This window comes from Coregonus lavaretus, assembly GCF_964263955.1.
Source record: "Coregonus lavaretus genome assembly, contig: HAP1_SCAFFOLD_2310, whole genome shotgun sequence".
Classification (NCBI taxonomy): domain Eukaryota; kingdom Metazoa; phylum Chordata; class Actinopteri; order Salmoniformes; family Salmonidae; genus Coregonus; species Coregonus lavaretus.
In genome coordinates this window covers 1-13,499 of record NW_028158336.1, presented here as the reverse complement: position 1 = coordinate 13,499, position 13,499 = coordinate 1, and the positions used below count along the sequence as shown (strand labels likewise).

At 45.4% G+C, this 13,499-nt stretch overlaps 1 pseudogene across 1 annotated transcript in view; it reads left to right on the top strand.

Annotated features, from left to right (window-relative positions):
- The window catches only part of LOC311124112 (polypyrimidine tract-binding protein 3-like), a 41,327-nt pseudogene extending 28,263 nt beyond the window's left edge, over positions 1-13,064 (top strand). Inside the window, exons 6-9 of the transcript XR_014615159.1 lie at positions 645-819; positions 8,151-8,225; positions 10,963-11,096; positions 13,030-13,064. The product of XR_014615159.1 is annotated as a polypyrimidine tract-binding protein 3-like (transcript). The remainder of the gene's footprint in view (positions 1-644; positions 820-8,150; positions 8,226-10,962; positions 11,097-13,029) is intronic.
- Positions 13,065-13,499: the final 435 nt, after the last annotated feature.

Sequence of the window (13,499 nt, the reverse complement as noted above, 5' to 3'; positions counted from 1 at the left end):
ATGTCCTGTGTCTGGTTCTCCTACATGTTACATGTCCTGTGTCTGGTTCTCCTACATGTTACATGTCCTGTGTCTGGTTCTCCTACATGTTACATGTCCTGTGTCTGGTTCTCCTACATGTTACATGTCCTGTGTCTGGTTCTCCTACATGTTACATGTCCTGTGTCTGGTTCTCCTACATGTTACATGTCCTGTGTCTGGTTCTCCTACATGTTACATGTCCTGTGTCTGGTTCTCCTACATGTTACATGTCCTGTGTCTGGTTCTCCTACATGTTGCATGTCCTGTGTCTGGTTCTCCTACATGTTACATGTCCTGTGTCTGGTTCTCCTACGTTACATGTCCTGTGTCTGGTTCTCCTACATGTTACATGTCCTGTGTCTGGTTCTCCTACATGTTACATGTCCTGTGTCTGGTTCTCCTACATGTTACATGTCCTGTGTCCGGTGCAACAACTTATGGAGGTCTGATTGATACTCAAACATGTTTATGGAGGTCTGATTGATACTTAAACATTTTGTGTGCCAGTTCCCCTGAAATTGTTTACAAAACTCTGAATACTTTGGTATTCAATATGGCCCAATGGAGGTCTGTTCTATTCTATTTGTTGATCTAACACCCTTTCTGTTTGTCTGTCTCTCCAGACTTTGGATGGCCAGAACATCTATAACGCGTGCTGCACTCTGCGTGTGGAGTTCTCCAAGCTGACCAGCCTGAATGTGAAGTACAACAACGACAAGAGCCGAGATTTCACCCGCCTGGACCTTCCCTCTGGAGACGGACAGCCCACCATGGACCCTGCCTTGACCGCCGCCTTCGGTGAGACCAAACACACTGATTACTAAGACCAGGAACAGTTAGCATTGCCCATAGGTAATGTCACACTTAGCCCCCATGCTAACAGTCTCATCCACTTCCTATCTGTCACCTCCACTTCCTATCTGTCACCTCCACTTCCTGTCTGTCCCCTTTACTGTCTCCTCCCTCTGTCTCATTCACAACCCGTCCAATTAGCTACTATACAGTGGGGGAAAAAAGTATTTAGTCAGCCACCAATGGTGCAAGTTCTCCCACTTAAAAAGATGAGAGAGGCCTGTAATTTTCATCATAGGTACACGTCAACTATGACAGACAAAATGAGAAAAAAAAATCCATAAAATCACATTGTAGGATTTTTAATGAATTTATTTGCAAATTATGGTGGAAAATAAGTATTTGGTCAATAACAAAAGTTTCTCAATACTTTGTTATATACCCTTTGTTGGCAATGACACAGGTCAAACGTTTTCTGTAAGTCTTTTCACACACTGTTGCTGGTATTTTGGCCCATTCCTCCATGCAGATCTCCTCTAGAGCAGTGATGTTTTGGGGCTGTCGCTGGGCAACACTGACTTTCAACTCCCTCCAAAGATTTTCTATGGGGTTGAGATCTGGAGATTGGCTAGGCCACTCCAGGACCTTGAAATGCTTCTTACGAAGCCACTCCTTCGTTGCCCGGGCGGTGTGTTTGGGATCATTGTCATGCTGAAAGACCCAGCCACTTTTCATCTTCAATGCCCTTGCTGATGGAAGGAGGTTTTCACTCAAAATCTCACGATACATGGCCCCATTCATTCTTTCCTTTATATGGATCAGTCGTCCTGGTCCCTTTGCAGAAAAACAGCCCCAAAGCATGATGTTTCCACCCCCATGCTTCACAGTACTCCTGAGTGGCGCAGTGGTCTAAGGCACTGCATCGCAGTGCTAACTGTGCCACTAGAGATCCTGGTTCGAATCCAGGCTCTGTCGCAGCCGGCCGCGACTGGGAGACTCATGGGCGGCGCACAATTGGCCCAGCGTCGTCCAGGGTAGGGGAGGGAATGGCCGGCAGGGATGTAGCTCAGTTTATAGAGCATGGCGTTTGCAACGCCAGGGTTGTGGGTTCGATTCCCACGGGGGGCCAGTATAAAAATATATATATATATGTGTTCACTAACTGTAAGTCGCTCTGGATAAGAGCGTCTGCTAAATGACTAAAATGTAAAATGTACAGTAGGTATGGTGTTCTTTGGATGCAACTCAGCATTCTTTGTCCTCCAAACACGACGAGTTTGAGTTTTTACCAAAAAGTTCTATTTTGGTTTCATCTGACCATATGACATTCTCCCAATCCTCTTCTGGATCATCCAAATGCACTCTAGCAAACTTCAGACGGGCCTGGACATGTACTGGCTTAAGCAGGGGGACACGTCTGGCACTGCAGGATTTGAGTCCCTGGCGGCGTAGTGTGTTACTGATGGTAGGCTTTGTTACTTTGGTCCCAGCTCTCTGCAGGTCATTCACTAGGTCCCCCCGTGTGGTTCTGGGATTTTTGCTCACCGTTCTTGTGATCATTTTGACCCCACGGGGTGAGATCTTGCGTGGAGCCCCAGATCGACGGAGATTATCAGTGGTCTTGTATGTCTTCCATTTCCTAATAATTGCTCCCACAGTTGATTTCTTCAAACCAAGCTGCTTACCTATTGCAGATTCAGTCTTCCCAGCCTGGTGCAGGTCTACAATTGTGTTTCTGGTGTCCTTTGACAGCTCTTTGGTCTTGGCCATAGTGGAGTTTGGAGTGTGACTGTTTGAGGTTGTGGACAGGTGTCTTTTATACTGATAACAAGTTCAAACAGGTGCCATTAATACAGGTAACGAGTGGAGGACAGAGGAGCCTCTTAAAGAAGAAGTTACAGGTCTGTGAGAGCCAGAAATCTTGCTTGTTTGTAGGTGACCAAATACTTATTTTCCACCATAATTTGCAAATAAATTCATTAAAAATCCTACAATGTGATTTTCTGGAGAAAAAAAATCTCTATTTGTCTGTCATAGTTGACGTGTACCTATGATGAAAATTACAGGCCTCTCTCATCTTTTTAAGTGGGAGAATTGCACAATTGGTGGCTGACTAAATACTTTTTTTCCCCACTGTATCTCACTCTATATAAAGCTCCTTGTGGAACTGTGATGTCAGTGAATGATTATAGCCCTGGTGAGACAATACCCTGTCATCCATCTCCTACATGGTTTAATGGTTAATCTGTCATCCATCTCCTACATGGTTTAATGGTTAATCTGTCATCCATCTCCTACATGGTTTAATGGTTAATCTGTCATCCATCTCCTACATGGTTTAATGGTTAATCTGTCATCCATCTCCTACATGGTTTAATGGTTAATCTGTCATCCATCTCCTACATGGTTTAATGGTTAATCTGTCATCCATCTCCTACATGGTTTAATGGTTAATCTGTCATCCATCTCCTACATGGTTTAATGGTTAATCTGTCATCCATCTCCTACATGGTTTAATGGTTAATCTGTCATCCATCTCCTACATGGTTTAATGGTTAATCTGTTTAGGGTTGAAAACAAAGGTTGTTTTTATCAGTGTTGTGTTAGCTGATTAAGATAAATCATGTCCCTTAGAATGGTATGATTTTTCCTATTACTGCCATTTTAAAACGGTAATACCAGGGAAGCTGTAGATGTCTGTTGCTGGTTGGCTGATTCCCTGGCTGATGATGATGATGATGATGGTGATGGTGTACCTGTGTGTCTATGTGACGTTAATGCTATCAGCTTGGAGCACACTACAGCACACATTCATCAAAGAGAGATCTGTCTTTATCACTCCACAGAAAGGCCACAAAGGCTACGTTGTTCTACTGCACACCGAATTGAGCCACTGCTCAATGTATCTGTGTGTGTATCTGTCTGTGTGTATCTGTCTGTGTGTATCTGTCTGTGTGTGTGTGTGTGTGTGTGTGTGTGTGTGTGTGTGTGTGTGTGTGTGTATGTACAGTTTACATACACCTTAGCCAGATACATTTAAACTCAGTTTTTCACAATTCCTGACATTTAATCCTAGTAAAAATTCCCTGTCATAGGTCAGTTAGGATCACCACTTTATTTTAAGAACGTGAAATGTCGGAATAATAGTAGAGAGAATGATTTATTTCAGCTTTTATTTCTTTCATCACATTCCCAGTGGGTCAGAAGTTTACATACACTCAATTTGTGATGGCCACTCCAATACCTTGACTTTGTTGTCCTTAAGCCATTTTGCCACGACTTTGGAAGTATGCTTGGGGTCATTGTCCATTTGGAAGACCCATATGCGACCAAGCTTTAACTTCCTGACTGATGTCTTGAGATGTTGCTTCAATATATCCACATCATTTTCCTTCCTCATGATGCCATCTATTTTGTGAAGTGCACCAGTCCCTCCTGCAGAAAAGCACCCCCACAGCATGATGCTGCCACCCCCGTGCTTCACGGTTGGGATGGTGTTCTTCGACTTGTAAGCAAACCGATGGTCATTATGGCCAAACAGTTCTATTTTTGTTTCATCAGAGGACATTTCTCAAAAAAGTACGATCTTTGTCCCCATGTACAGATGCAAAGCGTAGTCTGCCTTTTTTATGGCGGTTTTGGAGCAGTGGCTTCTTCCTTGCTGAGCGGCCTTTCAGGTTATGTCGATATAGGACTTGTTTTACTGTGGATATAGATACTTTTGGTCCTTTGCTGTTGTTCTGGGATTGATTTGCACTTTTCGCACCAAAGTACGTTCATCTCTAGGAGACAGAACGCGTCTCCTTCCTGAGCGGTATGACGGCTGCGTGGTCCCATGGTGTTTATACTTGCGTACTATTGTTTGTACAGATGAACGTGGTACCTTCAGGCGTTTGGAAATTGCTCCCAAGGATGAACCAGACTTGTGGAGGTCTACAATTTTTTTTCTGAGGTCTTGGCTGATTTCTTTTGATTTTCCCATGATGTCAAGCAAAGAGGCACTGAGTTTGAAGGTAAGCCTTGAAATACATCCACAGGTACACCTCCAATTGACTCAAATTATGTCAATTAGCCTATCAGAAGCTTCTAAAGCCATGACATCATTTTCTGGAATTTTCCAAGCTGTTTAAAGGCAGAGTCAACTTAGTGTATATAAACTTCGGACCCACTGGAATTGTGATACAGTGAATTATAAGTGAAATAATCTGTCTGTAAACAATTGTTGGAAAAATTACTTGTGTCACGCACAAAGTAGATGTCCTAACCGACTTGCCAAAACTATAGTTTGTTAACAAGAAATTTGTGGAGTGGTTGAAAAACAAGTTTTAATGACTCCGACCTAAGGGTATGTAAACTTCCGACTTCAACTGTATCTGTTTTCTCAGTACCTCCAGCAGCCCTCTGTTTTTTAAAGTAGCCTGGAACAACAAGATGTACCACCACCCACCCCCTTCGTAATCTCACACACACACACACACACAGACACACAGACACACACACACACACACACACACACACACACACAGACACACACACACACACACACACACACACAGACACAGACACAGACACAGACACAGACACACACAGACAGACACAGACACACACACACACAGACAGACACACAGACACACACACACACACATACACACACACACGCACACACGCACACACACACACACACACACACACACACACACACACACACACACACACACACACACACACAGACACACACACTGGTGAATTCACCATTATTAAACACGATGTGCCATAATTAAACTGGTTGGTTCTGTAGTGTAGAGATGGTTGCATCCCGAATGGCATCCTATTCCCTTATATAGTGCTCTACATGGGCCCTGCACTACATGGGCCCTGGTCAAAAGTAGTGCACTGCGTAGGGAATAACGAGCCAATTTGGGATGGAACCAGTCTCTACACTACAGAACCAACCAGTTTCCTCCATCAGGACAGCAGAGAGCTGAGGTGTCTCGACAACAACACACGATGAAGGTTGGTTCAACCTTGTGACTGTTTCCATTTGGGATGGAATCTAACTCTCCTCTCTGGGAGAGGGAAAATGCATGTAGGGACTGAGCCTGTGAACATTCCTCTTTAAATGAACTGTAAACCTTCCAACATTTTTAATTTCCTGTACTGCCAACCCAACAACCACCTCTATGAGGAAATGAAAAATGCAGCGTCCCGTTTGGAATTGCTTTGTGTTGTTTTGAGAGGCAAAAAGGAGGAACGTGTTTTTTTATGGAATCCCACAGATTGTTTTGTAGGGGGCTCGAATTTGGAATCTCATCTTTGAATATTCAGAATGTTGTGAATGGTTAGTCTTACACAGTAGGGGAGAGTGGGGTAAGTTGATCCACCCTGGTACCTTTTAGGGGAGAGTGGGGTAAGTTGATCCACCCTGGTACCTTTTAGGGGAGAGTGGGGTAAGTTGATCCACCCTGGTACCTTTTAGGGGAGAGTGGGGTAAGTTGATCCACCCTGGTACCTTTTAGGGGAGAGTGGGGTAAGTTGATCCACCCTGGTACCTTTTAGGGGAGAGTGGGGTAAGTTGATCCACCCTTGTTTCTAGGAAACTTTACACTAAATTAATAATTTGACCAAATATTCAGGAAGAGGTCATCATTTCATGGAGTTTGTGAAGGAGAAACCAGATGGAAAAAGTGGTAAGCAAGTTAGGTCCAAAAAACTGATTTTCACTAAGTCAAATGATTTATTGTTAGAGGTTTCATAGTGCTTGTATCTAAACCAAAGTAGATCATTTTTAAATTGTTCTATACAGAGCATTCGGAAAGAATTCAGACCCCTTGACTTTTTCCACATTTTGTTACGTTACAGCATTATTCAAAAATTGATTAAATACATTTTTTCCTCATCAATCCAAATGTTTGCACATAAAAATACCTTATTTACATAAGTATTAAGACCCTTTGCTATGAGACTCGAAATTGAGCTCAGGTGCCTCTTGTTTCCATTGATCACCTTTGAGATGTTTCGACAACTTTGATTGGAGTCCACCTGTGGTAAATTAAATTGATTGGACACGATTTGGAAAGCCACACAAAAACCAAGCCATGAGGGCAAAGGAATTGTCCGTAGAGCTCCGAGACAGGATTGTGTCGAGGCACAGATCTGGGGAAGGGTACCAAAACATTTCTGCAGCATTGAAGGTCCCCAAGAACACAGTGGCCTCCATCATTCTTAAATGGAAGAAGTTTGGAACCTCCAAGACTCTTCCTAGAGCTGGCTGCCCGGCCAAACTGAGCAATCGGGGGAGAAGGGCCTTGGTCAGGGAGGTGACCAAGAACCCGATGGTCACTCTGACAGACCTCTAGAGTTCCTCTGTGGAGATGGGAGAACCTTCCAGAAGGACAACCATCTCTGCAGTACTCCACCAATCAGGCCTTTATGGTAGAGTGGCCAGACGGAAGCCACTCCTCAGTAAAAGGCACATGACAGCCCGCTTGGAGTTTGCCAAAAGGCACCAAAAGACTCTCTGACCATGAGAAACAAGATTCTCTGGTCTGATGAAACCAAGATTGAACTCTTTGGCCTGAATGCCATGCGTCACGTCTGGAGGAATCCTGGCACCATCCCTACGGTGAAGCAGGGTGGTGGCAGCATCATGCTGTGGGGATGTTTTTGCTTTGTCATTATGGGGTATTGTGTGTAGATTGATGAAGAAAAAAATAACAATTTAATCCATTTTAGAATAAGGCTGGAATGTAACAAAATGTGGAAAAAGTCAAGGGGTCTGAATACTTTCCGAATGCACTGTACATCAGTTGAGGTCTCTATACGCTTCAATATGAGGTCCTAAACCAAGCATGGAAGTGCATCCTTGTAGCTGTGTGGACTAATATAGTCATGCCTTGGGGTAAGTTGTGCCAATGGCCTTGGGGTAAGTTGTGCCAATGGCCTTGGGGTAAGTTGTGCCAATGGCCTTGGGGTAAGTTGTGCCAATGGCCTTGGGCAAAGATGAGCCAATGTAAGTGTTTTCGTAATGCAAGGCATTATCACTGGGATATGAGGTAACAACAGGACCGGTGTTAAAAGTGTTTTTTTTAAAGTACAAAGTGTTTGTTAGGTGTTAAGCCTGTGTTAAATGATGCTTAATGTGTTTGGGAAATAAAGATAAGGAGTCTAAGGAGTTTTCACCCCACTCTCCCCTATATGTCTTTGTGTGGTCTAAGGAGTTTTTCCACTGTACTCTCACTTCTGATTTGCTTGCTCTTTGGGGTCTAGGGTGGATTAAAAGGGCTTTATAATACACATTTGATTGATTGATTGATTGATTGATTGATTTGTGTTTCCAGGTGCTCCAGGTATCATCTCTTCGCCTTACGCTGGGGCAGCAGGTTTTGGCCCCACTATCGGATTCTCCCAAGCAGGTAGGTACCACCCCACTATCACCCTCTTCCAGCCCCATTCATGTTTTCCTCGATCCTGACTAGTCTCCCAGTCCCTGCCGCTGAAAAACATCCCCACAGAATGATTCTGCCACCACCATGCTTCACCGTAGGGATGGTGCCAGGTTTCCTCCAGACGTGACGCTTGGCATTCAGGCCAAAGAGTTCAGTCTTGGTTTCATCAGACCAGAGAATCTTGTTTCTCATGGTCTGAGAATCTTTAGGTGCCTTTTGGCGAACTCCAAGCGGGCTGTCATGTGCCTTTTACTGAGGAGTGGCTTCCGTCTGGCCACTCTACCATAAATTCCTGATTGGTGGAGTACTGCAGAGATGGTTGTCCTTCTGGAAGGTTCTCCCATCTCCACAGAGGAGCTCTAGAGGTCTGTCAGAGTGACCATCGGGTTCTTGGTCACCTCCTTGACCGAGGCCCTTCTACACCGATTGCTCAGTTTGGCCGAGCGGCCAGCTCTAGGAAGAGTCTTGGTGGTTCCAAACTTCTTCCATTTAAGAATGATGGAGGCCACTGTGTTCTTGGGGACTTTCAATGCTGAAGAAATGTTTTGGTACCCTTCCCCAGATCTCTGCCTTGACACAATCTTGTCTCGGAGCTCTACGGACAATTCCTTTGACCTCATGGCTTGGTTTTTGCTCTGACATGCACTGTCAACTGTGGGACCATATATACAGTGAGGGAAAAAAGTATTTGATCCCCTGCTGATTTTGTATGTTTGTCCACTGACAAAGACATGATCAGTCTATAATTTTAATGGTAGGTTTATTTGAACAGTGAGAGACAGAATAACAACAACAAAATCCAGAAAAACGCATGTCAAAAAATGTTATAAATGTATTTGCATTTTAATGAGGGAAATAAGTATTTGACCCCTCTGCAAAACATGACTTAGTACTTGGTGGCAAAACCCTTGTTGGCAATCACAGAGGTCAGACGTTTCTTGTAGTTGGCCACCAGGTTTGCACACATCTCAGGAGGGATTTTGTTCCACTCCTCTTTGCAGATCTTCTCCAAGTCATTAAGGTTTCGAGGCTGACGTTTGGCAACACGAACCTTCAGCTCCCTCCACAGATTTTCTATGGGATTAAGGTCTGGAGACTGGCTAGGCCACTCCAGGACCTTAATGTGCTTCTTCTTGAGCCACTCCTTTGTTGCCTTGGCCGTGTGTTTTGGGTCATTGTCATGCTGGAATATCCATCCACGACCCATTTTCAATGCCCTGGCTGAGGGAAGGAGGTTCTCACCCAAGATTTGATGGTACATGGCCCCGTCCATCGTCCCTTTGATGCGGTGAAGTTGTCCTGTCCCCTTAGCAGAAAAACACTCCCAAAGCATAATGTTTCCACCTCCATGTTTGACGGTGGGGATGGTGTTCTTGGGGTCATAGGCAGCATTCCTCCTCCTCCAAACACAGCGAGTTGAGTTGATACCAAAGAGCTCGATTTTGGTCTAATCTGACCACAACACTTTCACCCACTTCTCCTCTGAATCATTCAGATGTTCATTGGCAAACTTCAGACGGCCCTGTATATGTGCTTTCTTGAGCAGGGGGACCTTGCGGGCGCTGCAGGATTTCAGTCCTTCACAGCGTAGTGTGTTACCAATTGTTTTCTTGGTGACTATGGTCCCAGCTGCCTTGAGATCATTGACAAGATCCTTCCGTGTAGTTCTGGGCTGATTCCTCACCGTTCTCATGATCATTGCAACTCCACGAGGTGAGATCTTGCATGGAGCCCCAGGCGGAGGGAGATTGACAGTTATTTTGTGTTTCTTCCATTTGCGAATAATCGCACCAACTGTTGTCACCTTCTCACCAAGCTGCTTGACGATGGTCTTGTTGCCCATTCCAGCCTTGTGTAGACCTACAATCTTGTCCCTGACATCCTTGGAGAGCTCTTTGGTCTTGGCCATGGTTGAGAGTTTGGAATCTGATTGATTGATTGCTTCTGTGGACAGGTGTCTTTTATACAGGTAACAAACTGAGATTAGGAGCACTCCCTTTAAGAGTGTGCTCCTAATCTCAGCTCGTTACCTGTATAAAAGAAACCTGGGAGCCAGAAATCTTTCTGATTGAGAGGGGGTCAAATACTTATTTCCCTCATTAAAATGCAAATCAATTTATAACATTTTTGACATGCGTTTTTCTGGATTATTTTGTTGTTATTCTGTCTCTCACTGTTCAAATAAACCTACCATTAAAATTATAGACTGATAATTTCTTTGTCAGTGGGCAAACGTACAAAATCAGCAGGGGATCAAATACTTTTTTCCCTCACTGTAGACAGGTGTGTCCTGTGAAGTAGTGACCCGCAACGGTTAGTGACCCGTTTCCTGAAACGAGTCACAAATGTGATATTTCCGGTTTTTATATTTAATATGTTTCAAAAAGTTCTAAAAACCTGTTTTTTGTTTGTCATTATGGGGTATTGTGTGTAGAAATTAAAAACATAAATACCTTATTTACATTAAATATTTTGTCTTGCCCATTCACCCTCTGAATGGCACACATACACAATCCATGTCTGAATTGTCTCAAGGCTTAAAAATCCTTCTTTAACCTGTCTCCTCCCCTTCATCTACACTGATCTACACTCCCCCCTCCCCTCCCCCCTCCCCTCCCCTCCCCTCCCTCCTCCTACTGACCCTGGGCCCTCCCCCCTCCTCTAGGAGGCCCACCCTTTGACCTGCTCTCGTGCTTGCCCCCAGGTCTGTCCATGCACACGATGACAGGAATGGGACACCTCACCATGCCAGGCTCAGTGTCGGGACGGATGACCCTACACGGCATGGCGCCCACCGCCGTTCACGCTGTTCTCCTCGTCTCCAACCTCAACCCCGACGTGAGTCACCCCCTGTGACCCCTCCACTATCCCCTCTTTGTCTTTCTCCCAAATGGCACCCTATTCCCTATATAGTGCACTACTTTATACAAAGGCACATTGGGTTTTGCTCAAAAGTAGTGCACTATATAGGGAATAGGGTGCCATTTGGGAAGCACTCATTGTCCCCTTTACTACCCCCACCCTAACACTGTTTTCCCTTTCCCTGCCCCAGCTGAGAAAATCTCAACTCTCCACGTCCAAGTACAAGGCGGTTGAGTGGCAACGAGTGTTGGCGGAATGAGAGACCTGACTACATCGAGTGGCTGTCAGTCGATACTTGGATAAATGTAAAATCTTAAACCCATACCGTGTACCTAGGTGTGTTTGGCCTGTCTTTGTTTGTTGAAATCCATGCTTTTTAATAAGACTTTAGTCAAATACAACCACCAACAGTTTCACCGTTCCTGTTGCTCTAAGATGTCAACTCAGTGCGAATGCGCATGTGCCAATTTAATCTCAGATTACGTAGGGTAATGTACATCTTACATTTCAACAAACAAAGACAGGCCAAACACACGTAGGTACACGGTATGGGTTTAATATTTTACATTTATCCAAGTATCGACTGACAGCCACTCGATGTAGTCAGGTCTCTCATTCCGCCAACACTCGTTGCCACTCAACCGCCTTGTACTTGGACGTGGAGAGTTGAGATTTTCTCAACTACCCCTGCCCTTACCCACTATAAACTCAGAACATACCCTACACACCAACCCACAGAGAGATATAGAGGGCCAAAACGTTCCACATACCCTAACTGTTCATGATTTAACCTCTTATATGTTAATGATGAAAGTTGTATGATGTATGAACAGATAAACTCATGTTAGAATCTAATGCTGCTCAAGTCTGTGTTAGCTGCTCTCCCCCCTCTCTCTCTCTCTCTCTCTCTCTCTCTCTCTCTGTCTCTCTCTCTCTCTGTCTCTCTCTCTGTCTCTGTCTCTGTCTCTGTCTCTGTCTCTCTGTCTCTGTCTCTGTCTCTGTCTCTGTCTCTTGTCTCTGTCTCTGTCTCTGTCTCTCTCTCTCTGTCTCTGTCTCTGTTCTCTCTCTCTCTGTCTCTCTCTCTGTCTCTCTCTCTCTCTCTCTCTCTCTCTCTCTCTCTCTCTCTCTGTCTGTCTCTCTCTCTCTCTCTCTCTCTCTCTCTCTCTCTCTCTTGTCTCTGTCTCTGTCTCTCTCGCTCTCTCTCTCTCACTCTCTCTCTCTCTCCTCTCTCTCTCTCTCTCTCTCTCTCTCTCTCTCTCTCTCTCTCTCTCTCTCTCTCTCTCTCTCTCTCTCCTCTCTCTCTCTGCCCCCTCTTCTATCTCTCCCTCCCCCCTTCTCTCTCTCTCTCTCTCTCCTCTCTCTCTCTCTCTCTCTCTCTCTCTCTCTCTTCTCTCTCTCTCTCTCTCTCTCTCTCTTGGCTGGGTGGCTGGCTGGGTGGCTGGGTGGGTGGCGTGGCTGGTGGGTGCGTGGGTGGGTGGGTGGGTGGCTGGCTGGCTGGCTAGGTGGCTGGGTGTGTGGGTGGGGGGCTGGCTGCTGGCTGGCTGGCTGGGTGGCTGGCTGGGCTGGGTGGCTGGCTGGCTAGATGTGGGGTGGCTGGCTGGCTGGGTGGGTGGGTGGCTGGTTGGGTGGCTGGGTGGCTGGCTGGCTGGCTGGGTGGGTGGCTGGCTGGCTGGCTAGGTGTGTGGGTGGCTGGCTGGCTGCCTGGCTGGCTGGGTGGGTGCTGGATTAGTGGCTGGGTTAGTGGCTGGGTGGGTGTGTGTGATGATGGGATCAATATGAGGCAAGGAAAGGGAACAGGCTTGGTTGGATACTGAGCCATTCATTAGATGTATATCATACCCCACCAGAATTGTCTTAACTTGACCAGTTGACTGACTCAGTCATTCTTCTTCCCTCTTCCTCCCTGCAGAGCATATTCACCACACGAACTGTTCATCCTATTTGGTAAGGAGGCTTGGACTTATTATTGGCTGTAATATATTTATCAGATTTCATAAAGACAAGCAATGAAATGGGACAAATGTAGTAATGGCTTTGGTTGTTAGGCACTGCATAGCCTGTGTGTGTGGCTACCATGGTTACCGTGATTAACGGTAACCACGGTAATCTGTGATTGGCTGATAAGGATACTTCCTGTCCAATCCTCTCTGTTTTCTGTTTAGAATGCTGATATCCGTCTGTCAACACACACACACACACACACACACACACCTCTATCTCCCTCTAACACATGGGACTAACAATGCAGAGAAGTAATGTACTGTATGTACACCACACCTCTCTCCCTCCCCCTTCTCTCTCTCTCTCTCTCTCTCGCTCTCTCTGCCCCCCTTCTATCTCTCCCTCCCCCTTCTCTCTCTCTCTCTCTCTCTCTCTGCC